Raw genomic sequence first — 17,805 nt, 5'->3', positions numbered from 1 at the left:
CAATTTTGTCAATTTTGTCAATTTTGTCAATTTTGTCAATTTTGTCAATTTTATCAATTTTGTCAATTTTGTCAATTTTGTCAATTTTGTCAATTTTGTCAATTTTGTCAATTTTGTCAATTTTGTCAATTTTGTCAATTTTGTCAATTTTGTCAATTTTGTCAATTTTGTCAATTTTGTCAATTTTGTCAATTTTGTCAATTTTGTCAATTTTGTCAATTTTGTCAATTTTGTCAATTTTGTCAATTTTGTCAATTTTGTCAATTTTGTCAATTTTGTCAATTTTGTCAATTTTGTCAATTTTGTCAATTTTGTCAATTTTGTCAATTTTGTCAATTTTGTCAATTTTGTCAATTTTGTCAATTTTGTCAATTTTGTCAATTTTGTCAATTTTGTCAATTTTGTCAATTTTGTCAATTTTGTCAATTTTGTCAATTTTGTCAATTTTGTCAATTTTGTCAATTTTGTCAATTTTGTCAATTTTGTCAATTTTGTCAATTTTGTCAATTTTGTCAATTTTGTCAATTTTGTCAATTTTGTCAATTTTGTCAATTTTGTCAATTTTGTCAATTTTGTCAATTTTGTCAATTTTGTCAATTTTGTCAATTTTGTCAATTTTGTCAATTTTGTCAATTTTGTCAATTTTGTCAATTTTGTCAATTTTGTCAATTTTGTCAATTTTGTCAATTTTGTCAATTTTGTCAATTTTGTCAATTTTGTCAATTTTGTCAATTTTGTCAATTTTGTCAATTTTGTCAATTTTGTCATTTTGTCAATTTTGTCAATTTTGTCAATTATGCCAATTTTGTCAATTTTATCAATTTTGTCAATTTTGTCAATTTTGTAAATTTTGTTAATTTTGTCAATTTTGTCAATTTTGTCAATTTTGTCAATTTTGTCAATTTTGTCAATTTTGTCAATTTTGTCAATTTTGTCAATTTTGTCAATTTTGTCAATTTTGTCAATTTTGTCAATTTTGTCAATTTTGTCAATTTTGTCAATTTTGTCAATTTTGTCAATTTTGTCAATTTTGTCAATTTTGTCAATTTTGTCAATTTTGTCATTTTTGTCAATTTTGTCAATTTTGTCAATTTTGTCAATTTTGTCAATTTTGTCAATTTTGTCAATTTTGTCAATTTTGTCAATTTTGTCAATTTTGTCAATTTTGTCAATTTTGTCAATTTTGTCAATTTTGTCAATTTTGTCAATTTTGTCAATTTTGTCAATTTTGTCAATTTTGTCAATTTTGTCAATTTTGTCAATTTTGTCAATTTTGTCAATTTTGTCAATTTTGTCAATTTTGTCAATTTTGTCAATTTTGTCAATTTTGTCAATTTTGTCAATTTTGTCAATTTTGTCAATTTTGTCAATTTTGTCAATTTTGTCAATTTTGTCAATTTTGTCAATTTTGTCAATTTTGTCAATTTTGTCAATTTTGTCAATTTTGTCAATTTTGTCAATTTTGTTAATTTTGTCAATTTTGTCAATTTTGCCATATTTGTCAATTTTGTCAATTTTGTCAATTTTGTCAATTTTGTCAATTTTGTCAATTTTGTCAATTTTGTCAATTTTGTCAATTTTGTCAATTTTGTCAATTTTGTCAATTTTGTCAATTTTGTCAATTTTGTCAATTTTGTCAATTTTGTCAATTTTGTCAATTTTGTCAATTTTGTCAATTTTGTCAATTTTGTCAATTTTGTCAATTTTGTCAATTTTGTTAATTTTGTCAATTTTGTCAATTTTGCCATTTTTGTCAATTTTGTCAATTTTGTCAATTTTGTCAATTTTGTCAATTTTGTCAATTTTGTCAATTTTGTCAATTTTGTCAATTTTGTCAATTTTGTCAATTTTGTCAATTTTGTCAATTTTGTCAATTTTGTCAATTTTGTCAATTTTGTCAATTTTGTCAATTTTGTCAATTTTGTCAATTTTGTCAATTTTGTCAATTTTGTCAATTTTGTCAATTTTGTCAATTTTGTCAATTTTGTCAATTTTGTCAATTTTGTCAATTTTGTCAATTTTGTCAATTTTGTCAATTTTGTCAATTTTGTCAATTTTGTCAATTTTGTCAATTTTGTTAATTTTGTCAATTTTGTCAATTTTGCCATATTTGTCAATTTTGTCAATTTTGTCAATTTTGTCAATTTTGTCAATTTTGTCAATTTTGTCAATTTTGTCAATTTTGTCAATTTTGTCAATTTTGTCAATTTTGTCAATTTTGTCAATTTTGTCAATTTTGTCAATTTTGTCAATTTTGTCAATTTTGTCAATTTTGTCAATTTTGTCAATTTTGTCAATTTTGTTAATTTTGTCAATTTTGTCAATTTTGCCATTTTTGTCAATTTTGTCAATTTTGTCAATTTTGTCAATTTTGTCAATTTTGTCAATTTTGTCAATTTTGTCAATTTTGTCAATTTTGTCAATTTTGTCAATTTTGTCAATTTTGTCAATTTTGTCAATTTTGTCAATTTTGTCAATTTTGTCAATTTTGTCAATTTTGTCAATTTTGTCAATTTTGTCAATTTTGTCAATTTTGTCAATTTTGTCATTTTTGTCATTTTTGTCATTTTTGTCATTTTTGTCATTTTGTCATTTTTGTCATTTTTGTCATTTTTGTCATTTTGTCATTTTTGTCATTTTTGTCATTTTTGTCATTTTTGTCATTTTTGTCATTTTTGTCATTTTTGTCATTTTTGTCATTTTTGTCATTTTTGTCATTTTTGTCATTTTTGTCATTTTTGTCAATTTTGTCAATTTTGTCAATTTTGTCAATTTTGTCAATTTTGTCAATTTTGTCAATTTTGTCAATTTTGTCAATTTTGTCAATTTTGTCAATTTTGTCAATTTTGTCAATTTTGTCAATTTTGTCAATTTTGTCAATTTTGTCAATTTTGTCAATTTGGTCAATTTTGTCAATTTTATCAATTTTGTCAATTTTGTCAATTTTGTCAATTTTGTCAATTTTGTCAATTTTGTCAATTTTGTCAATTTTGTTAATTTTGTCAATTTTGTCAATTTTGCCATATTTGTCAATTTTGTCAATTTTGTCAATTTTGTCAATTTTGTCAATTTTGTCAATTTTGTCAATTTTGTCAATTTTGTCAATTTTGTCAATTTTGTCAATTTTGTCAATTTTGTCAATTTTGTCAATTTTGTCAATTTTGTCAATTTTGTCAATTTTGTCAATTTTGTCAATTTTGTCAATTTTGTTAATTTTGTCAATTTTGTCAATTTTGCCATTTTTGTCAATTTTGTCAATTTTGTCAATTTTGTCAATTTTGTCAATTTTGTCAATTTTGTCAATTTTGTCAATTTTGTCAATTTTGTCAATTTTGTCAATTTTGTCAATTTTGTCAATTTTGTCAATTTTGTCAATTTTGTCAATTTTGTCAATTTTGTCAATTTTGTCAATTTTGTCAATTTTGTCAATTTTGTCAATTTTGTCAATTTTGTCAATTTTGTCAATTTTGTCAATTTTGTCAATTTTGTCAATTTTGTCAATTTTGTCAATTTTGTCAATTTTGTCAATTTTGTCAATTTTGTCAATTTTGTCAATTTTGTCAATTTTGTCAATTTTGTCAATTTTGTCAATTTTGTCAATTTTGTTAATTTTGTCAATTTTGTCAATTTTGCCATATTTGTCAATTTTGTCAATTTTGTCAATTTTGTCAATTTTGTCAATTTTGTCAATTTTGTCAATTTTGTCAATTTTGTCAATTTTGTCAATTTTGTCAATTTTGTCAATTTTGTCAATTTTGTCAATTTTGTCAATTTTGTCAATTTTGTCAATTTTGTCAATTTTGTCAATTTTGTCAATTTTGTTAATTTTGTCAATTTTGTCAATTTTGCCATTTTTGTCAATTTTGTCAATTTTGTCAATTTTGTCAATTTTGTCAATTTTGTCAATTTTGTCAATTTTGTCAATTTTGTCAATTTTGTCAATTTTGTCAATTTTGTCAATTTTGTCAATTTTGTCAATTTTGTCAATTTTGTCAATTTTGTCAATTTTGTCAATTTTGTCAATTTTGTCAATTTTGTCAATTTTGTCAATTTTGTTAATTTTGTCAATTTAGTCAATTTTGTCAATTTTGTCAATTTTGTTAATTCCGTCAATTTTGTCATTTTTGTCATTTTTGTCATTTTTGTCATTTTTGTCATTTTTGTCATTTTGTCATTTTTGTCATTTTTGTCATTTTTGTCATTTTGTCATTTTTGTCATTTTTGTCATTTTTGTCATTTTTGTCATTTTTGTCATTTTTGTCATTTTTGTCATTTTTGTCATTTTTGTCATTTTTGTCATTTTTGTCATTTTTGTCATTTTTGTCATTTTTGTCATTTTTGTCATTTTTGTCATTTTTGTCATTTTTGTCATTTTTGTCATTTTTGTCATTTTTGTCATTTTTGTCATTTTTGTCATTTTTGTCATTTTTGTCATTTTTGTCATTTTTGTCATTTTTGTCATTTTTGTCATTTTTGTCATTTTTGTCATTTTTGTCATTTTTGTCATTTTTGTCATTTTTGTCATTTTTGTCATTTTTGTCATTTTTGTCATTTTTGTCATTTTTGTCATTTTTGTCATTTTTGTCATTTTTGTCATTTTTGTCATTTTTGTCATTTTTGTCATTTTTGTCATTTTTGTCATTTTTGTCATTTTTGTCATTTTTGTCATTTTTGTTATTTTTGTCATTTTTGTCGGTTTTGTCATTTTTGTTCAGTTTTCAAATTCCGTAAATGATGTTATTATTTTTATAATTTTGCTTATTCTGTCAGTATTGTAAATTTTTCTTATTCTTAGGCTTGTTGAAAACTATCCACTACCAAGTGTATTGAACTGGTTTTTTTCTCTATCAATCTCCTAAGTTTGCAAGAAAGAACTGCCACACAATGTATCCATTACCCTTTGTATTGTAAAACAACTATCAAGCGAATTCATTGAATTTCCAATTTTCAAAAAAAAAATCATTTTATGCCGTCTGATAAGGTGCAAATCTTTCGTCAGCCCTCGCACTTTTCTATATCGATGTGTACTTGCGGCTGCTGCAATGAACTATGTCCTAGCATAGCGAGATACATTTGATATTAGCGGCTGCCTACTAACTAAAATGACAGCAAAACGTCTGCCACAGCAGATGTGATCGGTCAGCAGCGGCTCGGCGGCACGACATCGCTCAACAAAGACCGCATATATTTATAGGACCGTGCGAACGGAAAAAAGCGAAATCGCCTACCAATCAAATGTGAACCGATTGTGAAGATCATCATCATCGCATATATCTACATTACATTCGTACATGCGGCAAACGTTACGTACCGTTGTGATTTGTTTGAGAAGGTGGACCGGGTGCTCGATCGTCCGATCAAATCAACCGACGCTGGTCGTTCCGGATATCAGTTCACATCGAACTACTGCGTGTTGTTGTCAGTGGAATTAGCGCGGTTCGTCACCAGAAAATTTCGTAGGCTGATTGCTCACAACAAGTGAAATCGGGCAGTGAATATCTCCAGATTACAAACAAAATCAAACTATCGTGAATCCCGAATTTTGTTTACCTCCTCCGATTCGTACTTGTGCTGTCCATTTCGCGTCCAGTGAACCGTGGTTAAAGTTGTCTATCGTCTATCGATCTAGTTTACACAGCCGTGCAGAGCACAATAGGCCCGGTAATGGATCGCAGCATGCCACTTTCGTGTACCTATTAGCTGGCTGCGGTAGTTTTTCCTAACGAACAAAGTAAACCTTGGCCGTCTGCTGCTCACTGTGATCTGCTTTGTGTTGTTTTGGACCGCTTTTGTCGTCATCGGTATCATCATGTATAGTCCATGTCCAGTAGACTGTTCCAATTAGCATACAAGTGACCCGCCGTTGTCGTCGTCGTCGAACCAAATCACTACATACATACCTACGAAGAATTCTCTCAAACCGGACTGCACCATTTGCATAATAACAGCATGAATGGGGAAAACCCACCCTATAAACCGCGATCAGGCTAAGCGCCGAACCCAACAGAGCACACACCGGGTTTGATACCTTTCCGAATGATTCATCGAAGAAAGTTGTATTTCTGTCCATAAAATTTTACCATATTGAGTGTGCATTTTCGATCTAAAGTTTCTATAAAAAAAAGACCCATGAAATCAAGGAAAAACTTTCTGCATGAACCTTCTATGTGGATAAGTTTAACGTAATATTTCTGTAAATTAGCCAAATGCATTCAAAAGGCAACTGCTAGAACTCCTACTGAACCTTACTAAAATCGTTATGATCACGCAGCTCATGTCAATTGTACTCGGCACAATGCTACAGTGAGCGAAATAAGAATAGCACCACTATGTGTTTTGCATGTTACAATATAAATGTTTGAAATTTACGAAAATTTTCTTCCACAGTTTGTTCTGTATTGCTTAACGGATAAATCAAGCATAAGTTTACTTTTTTTGGAGGTAGCAATAGGCGTTAAGGACCAAAAATGTGAAAAAGGGTGCGAAATAAGAATAGCACCACTTGAGTTTTTCAACAAAAAACATGATCATTTTTTAAAAATTACTGAGTCAAAGTGAATAATAATGCTTCTACGAATTACTTGAATAGATAACTGCATTTTAAGGAGTTTTCCAGAATTCCAAAGGTTTTCAAAGGTATTAAAAGGGGTTTTAAAAGATGCTCCTCTAGTGTTAAGGAATTTAATATTAGAGCTATAAAACTTTATCAAACTGCTTGATTTCTTCATTAACATTCATAAGTATGATGCAAAATGATGAAACATAGATTTGAGGCTGAGTTTGAATCCAAAAAGCAGGTTGGAATTCAAAAATACTAATATTTTTTAATAATCAAACACAATTTCTCTAGTTTTAAGTCATAGATGGCAGCACTATTCTGCCATTTAATCAAATTCACGACCATTTTCGAATATCCGAGATTAATTAGGGAGTGCTGGATGATTTTGGTCAAGAAATAAATTCATGTACCGTGTAAACGCTTTGGAAATTCTAAGATCACTAAATCCAAAAAAAGTTTGAATTGCATCCAGGTCACTAAAAGTGAATTTTTTGGACCGATTATCAGAATAAAGATCTACTTTGCGATGGAGCTTGATGAACCAGACGGCTAGCAGCATTATTGGTATGATTTGCAATTGAATCGCAAGTTGAAATGAGCAGGAATTTTGGCGGTTGTACATTTTTGTGCAGGTGATTCTTTTGCAAATCCGGAAAAGCTTTCTGCAGCGTGAACTTCCACAAAGTTGTGATGGGAAGATACCTCAAAATGATGAATATGGGCCTAAATAAACCTGGAAAATCAATATTGAGACTAAATTTGGTTTTAACTGCAAAATAGTGCTGCCATCTACGACTTGAAACTGGAAAAAGTGTGGTTTACTGAACAAAATCCAAGTTTTTGATTTCAAACATATTTTTTTTCTGATTCAAAATTAATCTCGAAAGTTTGTTTCATCATTTCACGTCATTTTAATGAAGAAAGTAAGAAGTTTGGTAAAGAATTACAGCTCAAATATCAAATTCCTTAACGCTAGACGAGCATCTCTTAAAACCCTCTTTTAAAACCTTTGAAAACCTTTGAAATTCTGAAAAACTCCTTAAAATGCAGCTATCTATTCAAATAATTCGTTGAAGCATTATTATTCACTTTTATACGGTACATTTTTAAAAATTATCATGTTTTTGTTGAAAAACTCAAGTGGTGCTATTCTTATTTCGCACCCTTTTTTCACATTTTTGGTCCTCAACGCCTATTGCTACGTCCAAAAAAAGTCAACTTATGCTTGATTTATCCATTAAGTAATTCAGAACAAACTGTGGAAGAAAATTTTCGTAATTTTCAATCATTCATATTGTAACAAGCAAAACACATAGTGGTGCTATTCTTATTTCGCTCACTGTATTAGAAGATGCTTGCCAACTGCTTGGGCGGCAAATTATCAACTTCTGATGTTAAGCTAAACGATAACATTTGAATCGAGTTAAACATCTCCGATGCGCGTTGGGAGGTTTTGTTTGTGGGTAGCTTGGGGTAAAAGAATGAATTGGACTATTAACGGGTGGCAACTTGAATTTTAGAATTTCTCTTCCAAGCTGTGAAAAAAAGTAAAGTGTACTTGCAGAAGATTTGATTTATTGGAATTAAAGATACATTGCCCATTGTTGAAAAAAAAAAGTGTTGAAATGGTGAAAACGGTCTATAATCGGATGTTCGTGAATTCTTGATTCTACCAACCAATTGTTTGCAATCCTTGGCTCTCCAATTATTTTTATAAATCAATAAATTGAATGAGCTTGTGGTATAGCTCAGTTGGCAAGTCTGTTGTCTCCTGAGCCGATGTCCGCGAGTTCAAGCCCAAGAGCAATAATCGAACACAGTTGTACCGGATAAGTTTTTCAATAACGATCCGCCAACTGCAACGTTGATAAAGTCGCGAATGCCATAAAGATGGTAAAACGACTATAATCGAAACAAAAAAAAATAAATAAATTGAAAGTATCGAAAAAAAATCTTCGATTGGGCGACACTGAAGCAGATTTGTCGGGTAGTGGTTGTTGGGTACAAATGGGATCGAATGGATATTCAGGAAGGATTGTGTGTTTTGATGATGTTCTGCATGATGTTTATGTAGAAAGAACGGCATCAAAATTTTCTTCACTAATTCATTCTGGTACACATATTGATTGATAGCCAAACCAGACAATTTGAACCATGGCTTAGAAGTACAGCATCACTTTCTTTTCAAACTTATGTTTGAATCTGGGAAATTGTATTTAATGTTCGGAAATGTAGTAGAACTATCCTTGGAATAGTATCGATCGTTTCCGGGGAAGTATCATTCGTCGTCCCAAACAAAAAATATTCCGGAATAATTTTTAATCATCCAGCGGCGTTTGGATTAAAGAGTCGAAATCTGATCCTCAGGCCGATGACAAAGTGAGAGCGATGCGATGCGAATTTACGGACGGATTAATGCTTACTAACTTTAGTATGGTCATTTTATGAATAATTTGTAATGGTTTTACGAGAGTCATATAAAAAGATAAAATCTGACGTTATTCTCACAAGCCAACCAATTGCACGCTTACTATGAGTTCCTCATTTCTGAGTTGTTAATCCTTAGTAAAGTAAATGAGAACTGAGTTTTTAAAAGAAAAGGGAATGGCCCGTGGAATAAACCATGAGTTGAAGACGAATTTCGTTGTCTTATGCCACCATAAAATGCATTTCGCTGAGGTTTAATATGTTGTAAATGACTTAAAATCGCATGAAACCCCAACAATATTGGTATTGGGTGAAAGGCTAAACGAGTAGTAGAAGTCGAACTTGAAAATCAAGATAGTGGCTTTCGCCAGGCGCTATCGGCTTCTACGGAATTCTAGCGACAAAACACTAGCGCCAAATGAAGGTTGACGAGTTGAGATCCAAGCTCGAGTTTGAACTTTTTTCACGCACACACATGCACCAGCGCAAATTACATTGTTGTAAACCAGGGATGAGCAACGCGCGGCCCGCGGGCCGCATGCGGCCCTCGAGACATGTTTGTGCGGCCCGCGAAGCTTTTTTCAAATTAAATTTACTTCTCGATTTTTTACAATTGTTAAACCAAAAATATTATGTTTTCAAAACTTTATCATACATATATGCACGTCACTTGTTTGCAGTTGCATTTGTCCCATAATCATACAGGGGGCCGTCCACATACCACGTGGACAACTTAGGGGGGGGAAGGGGGTATGGAAATGTCCACGCTAGTCCACGGAGAGGGGGGTAGGGGTTTGGGTCATGTCCACGTGGACATATTTACTTTCAAAATATTTTCTAAAGGTGAATAAATATTAAGATGTTTAAATCAAAACCTTAAAATTGCAAAGCTTTCCAGTTTAAGTTTGAACAATTAGTAGCTACAAGTGATAAATATGATAAATTAGAAATTTAAAATTTTTAAAATTATTTTATATCAGGAAATTATTATTCAGTTTTTTCAAAATCACCCATGTCAATAACAAAAGGCAAAAAGTGGTGTTTTCTAACTGTCAAATTATAGGCATAAACAAAAAATGTTCAAATCTGTCCACGTGGACATCCGGGGAGGGGGGTAGGGGTTTGCCAGATGTCCACGCTTGTCCACGGAGGGGGAGGAGGGGGTCAAAAATCTCATTTATCTGTCCACGTGGTATCTGAACGGCCCCCAGATTGTTGATTTTATTTGTAGGATTTAAGCTTTTTATTAAGTTCTTATGAAGGAATAGATGCAATATTATTTTTTGTTATCTTATTTTGATCGCCGCTGGGATATATTCTTATCTAAGTTTATGGCATTTCGGCAAATTGAAATTCTAGTTAGAGAGCAATTAAGACAGAAATGAAAATTGATAGGTGGAAAGGTCAAAGCTAGAGCGCTTTGGGTAGAAGAAACGAATAGATGGTGAAAAATGTGAGCAGGGCATTGTGTTATCGACAGCTTTACTGCTTGTGTGATTCTTTACCCAGCAATCACACAAGCAGTAAAGCTGTCGATAACACAATGCCCTGCTCACATTTTTCACCATCTATTCGTTTCTTCTACCCAAAACGCTCTAGCTTTGACCTTTCCACCTATCAATTTTCATTTCTGTCTTAATTGCTCTCTAACTAGAATTTCAATTTGCCGAAATGCCATAAACTTAGATAAGAATATTATTTTTTGGGAAAACGTGATATAGGAGTTTGGTAAGTCATTGTTTTTCGTTTCGAACACAGTTAAAATTTTATGATCAAGTGAAATATTTTTGTTCTTAATTAATGACGGAAATAAGGAAAGTTTTATAATAAAGACTGGGTGAACGCTTATAGACTTCTTCTGATTCAAAAAAATTATAATTTCTTGACTAAAACAATATATGCAATTCTGAGATTCAACCCAAAAAGTTTGTAGCGATTACACAGGGGAACAGCATTTTGGGTGCCTATGATTCAATAACTGATTTTGTAAGATTTTGGCCTCCTGAACTCAAAACATTAACAGATTTTGTCTATCACTTGCGTGTGTGAATTTTTAAATTGATCATTTTTAGGTGAAATCGATCTGTCATACATAACCGATAATCCAATAACTACCCTTCATTCAATCAAGGACTCAGATATTGCCCAGATATTCTAGTATCTTGTGATTTCTACAATTTAAAGAAACTCAAAAAAAAAGACTACAACTTCTTCTGAAATCTGTTAAAAAAAGTCATTGAATATTGGATATTAAGAATTTAAATTCAATAATTCATTCAACAACTTTGTTGAAGACCGCGAAATGATTTGACTTAAGGCTATATCAAAGATTAAATTTAGTTTTATTTTCTTTAAATTTTCGTCAAACAAATTGAATAACTAATTTTCTACCCATTTTTTAAAGTTATCTTGAAAAAATTGAATATTTGGATTCAGCGCCCCCCAATAAGTCATCATTCTAAGATTCCTTGCACCTCGGAAAAATATGAATTTTGTTGTCTTTTGTTATGCTATTTTCAGAAATTTCATGGGCAAATCTTCTCAAACATTGATTAAATTAAAGTGATTGAATCGAGTCATTTTACTTAAAAATAAGAAATCAAAATTATCAAAGTCATAAGATTTTCTTGATTCAGACTTCGAAAGCCTATTGCAGAGGTATCTAAATTGAATCAAGAAAATTTATGAAATCTGTAAAAAAATTCTAGAATTAAAAAATGTGAACTGTAACATTGACAAATCTGGTTGAAAATTTGTGAAATTTCATGATTTTAAAACCAAATTCACCATCTCAATGCAATGATTGCATACGAAACTTCAAATTAAAAAAAAGGCCGTTTGAAGGAAAAAAAGAAACTTAACGACAAAAATTAAATAAATTGAGAAATTTTTTTTCGAAAAAAAGCACATAAAATTGCTATGGTTAAGCTCTACGATGACGAAAAATACTATCGTGTTGGTTCATACAATAAAAGTGTTTTTCTCAAAAAAAAAAAAACGGTTCAAATCTTTTTACGAACCATAGAAAAACTTTCGAAATTTTTCGTTTTTAATAAATAAAAGGCAAGCAAATGATGTTTCCTTTTTGTATAAAATATGTTCGCTAATTATTTAACTTTAATTAAAACATTTTAGTTATTGAAATCAGATCAGTGATGAACCTATTCTATTTCGGCTGGTTTATTAAGCTTTTATAAAAAAAAGTTTAAGCAAGTACATGAATTAGTTTTATCTATTCTTTTTCAGTTTTGTCATTGTCAAAAAATTTTCTTCACAAAAAAATTACGTACAGCTCTGCAAACTATTATTACCTAAATTTTATTTTTAATGCGGCCCGCCGAAAGTATTTCAAATTTAAAGTGGCCCGTTGCTTCAAAAGGTTGCTCACCCCTGTTGTAAACAATATAAACATAATCATTGTGTGAGTGAAGTTACGCTTGATTTATTAGTATTAGTGTGATGATGTGCTTCCACTCAAAGCTTGAATGCAAAGCTGCAATGCTTGAGTGGAAAGCTGCAAAGCTTGGATTCCAACTCGCAGGGCGGCAGCACCATAAACATTGTGTAGGTGGCTAAAACGATTTGTTCGAAAAAACAACAGCCCGACTATCTTAATACTTTGCTTTCGCTTTACTTTAAATACTGTAAATGACAAAAAATTGCATTGAACCGCCACTTTATGGGTGTTGGGTGAAATGGCTAAACTAGAAGAAGTTAAATTTCGCTATCGGACGCCATCTTGAAACCCAAGGCTTTCACTGAACTTTAAAATGCTGTTAATCACTGAAAATCGCAAGAAACTCCCACAATATGGGTATTTGTTGAAAGGGATCAACGAGTAGAAGTCGAATTTCTCTATCAGACGCCATCATGAAATTCAAGATGGCGGCTTTCTCTGATCTTTAAAATGCTATATCTGACTAAAAATCGCATGAAACCCCCACAAACTGGGTTATGAATAAAAGGGCTAAACTAGAAGAAGTCGCTTTTCGCTATCAGACGCAATCATGAAATCCAAGATGGCGACATTTGCTGAACTTTGAAATGTCGTGAATGACTAAAAACACCTAAAATTCTTACGATATGGGTATTAGCTAAAGGCAGGCGCTATCGGCTTCCACGGAATTCTGGCGTCAAAACACTAGCGCCAAATGAGGGTTGACGGGTTGAGATCCAAGCTCGAGTTTGAACTTTTTTCACGCACACACATGCACCAGTGCAAATTGGATTGTTGTAAACTATATAAACATAAACATTGTGTGAGTGAAGTTACGCTTGATGTTCAAAGTATTAGTGTGATGATGTGCTTCCACTCAAAGTTCGAATGCAAAGCTGCAATACTTTTGTGGAAAGCTGCAAAGCTTGGATCCCATCTCGCAGGGCGGCAGCACCATAAAAATTGTGTAGGTGACGCCAACGATTTCTTCGAAAAAACAACAGCCCGACTATCTTGATACTTGGAGATCTTTGCTAAAGGTATAAAGTAAACATTATTTTTTTTAAATACCTTAGAAAACACCACTTTTTGCCTTTTTGTTATTGAAATGGCTGATTTCTAAATTATCATATTTATCACTTGCTTTCAAGTAGCTACTTATTGTTTAAACTTTAACTGGAAAGCTTTGCAATTCAAAGATTGTGATTTAAACATCTTAATATTTATTCACCTTTAGATTTCCATCCCAAAATACTACCGGTGTGAATGCTGAGTATTGGCGGAACATCGATCAACAACACCGAGTACAAATATCCACCGTACACCGAACAACAACAATAATCTGAATACTTCGGGGGGTCACACAATCGACAAAATTTTCAAATCTCTTTAAATTTTTAAATTTGAAAATAATTTCTTGGAATAAAACGTTTCTGCAAAATAAATATGTCTCAGAATATTTTTTTTTTGATTTTACTGAACAAAAATTCAATTTTTTCGTATACTCACATTTTAATTAGCTTCCATTACAATATGACGACCCCTCGTAACGACTCTAGCTTATGCAAGCAAAGTAATAGCAAAATTGTCACCCCAAGAACGCACTCTGGGCCGAGGTACCTATAGTGTATGGAGTGTTTGGTAGCAGCAAATCCGCCTCCACCAGACAGAACGGTAGAAAACTTTCAACGGTGAAGTTCGGCTCCTCCTGCTCGAAGGGAGGAATTCGAAGCCATACCGCGGGCCGAGAATTTGTTAAGTTGCCGGAATGTTAGCTGCCGGGTGTGTTTAGTGCATTTTTGTGTATGTTTGTGTTTAATTTTTTGTTGCCAAACAGTTCGTAAAGCCCAATCAGCTGGCTCAGGTTTGACCCAACACTGAGGAAAGAAGCAGAAAAGTTGTCGTCTCGCAGTTCATACATTTGTGTACACATTTGGCTAGGGTTTGTTTAATCCAGTAAGGCAAGTTCGAAGTCTTACTTAGTAGTTTCACGGTAGTTCTCTCTTAATTGTTGGCTCAATTGAGTGCAATAAATTGACCGAACAGGCTGTTCTCCAGAAAGTTCACAACGGGTTAAACGACGACGACAACGGCGACTGTTGGTGACGAAAATAGATGTGTGCTAATCGTGAAAAGTTCTCGATAAACGATAGACAACTTTTTCTTTCTCATCTCAAAAGTTTCTCACAAATTACTATGATTGATATTTCCTTAGCTTCTTTTTCTTGTTTCTTTATCAAAAATATCACTTTTGTATTTGTTTTTTTTCTCTGATTTTTTGTAACATGGTTGAAGCTTTCAGAAATTTATCCAAATGACTTGTCTGAGGTTTACAGTCAACATAACTTCTAAGCGTTACCATTGTCTTCGTAAAACTATTTTTACTTCCGTAACCTCGGTCGAAACCTTTCTTAAGCCTTTTCCAGGTGTCTTCTTTCTTCAAAACTACTAGACACCTATAAGACCACAGTATATATACCTATTTGCGGAACGCGCACAAATTGTTGCTCGCTTTTGCTATGGCAAATATTTACCTACAATCTTCTACATATGATTGTTTTTTTTTGCTGGAAACATATGATAGCCAACTTGTTGGGTTCGGTTAGTCATTTCATTTCTTTTCAACCTTTCCTACCATTTGTCCCGAACTAGCTTTTTGTATACCTTCGTGTATGCAAATGCATGGTGTAATGTTTGTTATGTCCCCACACAACACAACAGAGTGGATCTTTTGCTTCCTTTTTTTGCTTCCAGTTCGTTTTGATTGCTTCATATTTTCACTTACTTGGAGGTTCAAAATCAGATTAAGTTCTGAATTCCCTAACAAAAAAAAAACTAATTTTTTTTGTTGAAATTCTTACTTCAGTAATTCCTCTGGAATTGAAAATTAACTCGACAGAATAACACGCCAACGCCAATCAATAAGACACTTTGAAAAAGTTCGATTGAGATGTTTGCTATCGAATCTCTGAACGTCGGAGACCCAAATTGCCGGTGGGTGTCTAGAATACAAACAATATCGATGCAGCTGCGAATTTCTTTTTTTTTTTGCGTTTTTGTTTGCTAAATCTGACATGATGTCATTTGAATAGTGCTGCTTTGTACGAGGATGGATTTATTCGCAGGTTGTTGGGTAAAATGGTTCTTTGTTAGAACGACAAAGTGACGACAAAATCAAACAAACTTCTTGATTTTTTTTTGGATTTTGTCGTCACTTCGTCGTAATTTATACCAAATTATTAAGACTTATGTTTAAGGGAGTATAATTTAAAGTCTTAATTATCGTAAGAATTGCACTGAGAATTTAGATAGATACATAGCTCAGAGTAAGATCTATCAACCAAAAAATTCCGAATCATAGAATTTTTCATATCAGGTCATATTCTAAATTCTAAATTTTCAACTGAAGGGTTGATTGAAAAATTCCGCTGTAATATTTTGAATTTGAACAAAAAATATTTAATCACGATTTGAAATGTAAACTTTCGGTTAGACAAAAAAAATCCATTTTGAATTCAGGATAATTTATTCAATAGTTGATGGTTTAATTTCATTTGATGAAAATACAGCCAGAGCCAAAAATTTGTAAGCTCACTTCCCTACTTCAACCTTAAAGCAAGTTTACTGGTGTTGGGAAAAAGTGGTAGAAATTTTTACATTTTGAAATTTTTACCATGCAAAAATGTTTTGCGAATGCGAAACTACAACACGTGTTTTTAAAAAACTTGAAGGCCACAGATCTTAAAATGTTTTTGCATGGAAATATTTTCAAAATGTGCTGAAAGTGACAAAATTTCTAAAACTTTTTCCCAACACCAGTGAACTTGCTCTTACTGATAAATGCAATAAGTGCGTTTGCCCTTCTATCGCAGATTTTTTTTTCCAATCGCAGCACTCCGAAAAGTTTTCACACACGCGCACGTGGGTCACAAAAAAGTGATAAACATATAATTAACGAAAAGCCATTAGAAATAGATCCAGTTCTGGAAGAATTAAAAAAATTTCTGAGCCAGATAATGCTGGAACGTACAACTTTTTTTCAGCAAACTATTGTTTTAAATATGTGATGCTCATATGCATTGAAAACTTGGAGATTTTCATGAGAAATTTCCCGTGAAACATTAAATATCTTAATAAATATTATGGAACGAACTCACCCAATAATATTTGGGCCCTGATACCTAGTCATTGATCGATTCAACTTTGCAGTCAGCTCTTGATGGATTCCTGCTCCACACAGAAACTAAGGAAAACGATGCTCAAAGCCTTTATTTCGCCGAGGGAGACTGTTACTGTCATACTGATCACTTTAAACGATTGACACATTTCAAAATTGTTTTTCAAGTTTCCTCGGATTGATTTAACCAAAATAATATTCTTCTTCTTCTTCTTGTTCTATCGTTGATTGCTCTTTTGAGCCATCAACTGGTTCATGGGGCCGGTAGCGGTGACCATATACCAAAATAATATTAAAAATAAAATTTTCCCCGAAGCAGTGAAAATAAAACGCGCTGTTGCTAACGGATCATGGCCTCCTCCTGTAAAGGAAAATTGAACGATTTATTTAAAAAAAAAATGAAAAGATATCATTACAAGTATTTTTAGCATTACTGCAGAAGGTTTAATCAAAACTTGATTTAATTTAACAAATTTATTGAAATATAAAAACGATTAAGTTTATGCTCTAAAATATTTAAGTTAAATTTGTTTTCAAACTTCTTTAAATATTCAAAATGACAAAAATGGCAAAAATTACAAAAATGACAAAAATGAGAAAAATAACTAAAATGACAAAAATGACAAAAATCACAAAAATGAAAAAATTACAAAAGTTACAAAAAACACAAAAATAACAAAAATTACAAAAATTACAAAAAATACAAAAATTACAAAAATTACAAAAATTACAAAAATTACAAAAATTACAAAAATTACAAAAATTACAAAAATTACAAAAATTACAAAAATTACAAAAATTACAAAAATTACAAAAATTACAAAAATTACAAAAATTACAAAAATTACAAAAATTACAAAAATTACAAAAATTACAAAAATTACAAAAATTACAAAAATTACAAAAATGACAAAAATTACAAAAATTACAAAAATTACAAAAATTAAAAAATTACAAAAATTACAAAAATTACAAAAATTACAAAAATTACAAAGATTAAAAAATTATAAAAAATTACAAAAATTACAAAAATTACAAAAATGACAAAAATATCAAAAATTACAAAAATTACAAAAATAACAAAAATTACAAAAATTACAAAAATAACAAAAATGACAAAAATGACAAAAATGACAAAAATAACAAAAATTACAGAAAATACAAAAAATACAAAAATAACAAAAATTACAAAAATTACAAAGATAA

The 17,805-nt window shown here is 31.0% G+C and overlaps 1 protein-coding gene across 6 annotated transcripts in view; it reads left to right on the top strand.

Annotated features, from left to right (window-relative positions):
- The window catches only part of LOC129743810 (choline transporter-like 2), a 79,649-nt gene that overhangs the window by 33,009 nt on the left and 28,835 nt on the right, over positions 1–17,805 (top strand). For 2 of the 6 annotated variants that reach the window (XM_055736010.1, XM_055736005.1), the window contains exon 1: positions 14,074–14,225. The exons of 3 other annotated variants lie outside the window; for them this stretch is intronic. The gene's annotated coding sequence lies outside the window, so the exon portion shown is untranslated. Of the gene's footprint in view, positions 1–14,073; positions 14,226–17,805 lie in introns of those variants that run through there. One more of the 6 variants, XM_055736006.1, reaches the window with a different exon arrangement.

Source organism: Uranotaenia lowii, chromosome 2, assembly GCF_029784155.1.
Source record: "Uranotaenia lowii strain MFRU-FL chromosome 2, ASM2978415v1, whole genome shotgun sequence".
Taxonomy (NCBI): domain Eukaryota; kingdom Metazoa; phylum Arthropoda; class Insecta; order Diptera; family Culicidae; genus Uranotaenia; species Uranotaenia lowii.
Note: the sequence above shows the minus strand (reverse complement) of the source record. Positions and strands in the feature narration are given on the sequence as shown.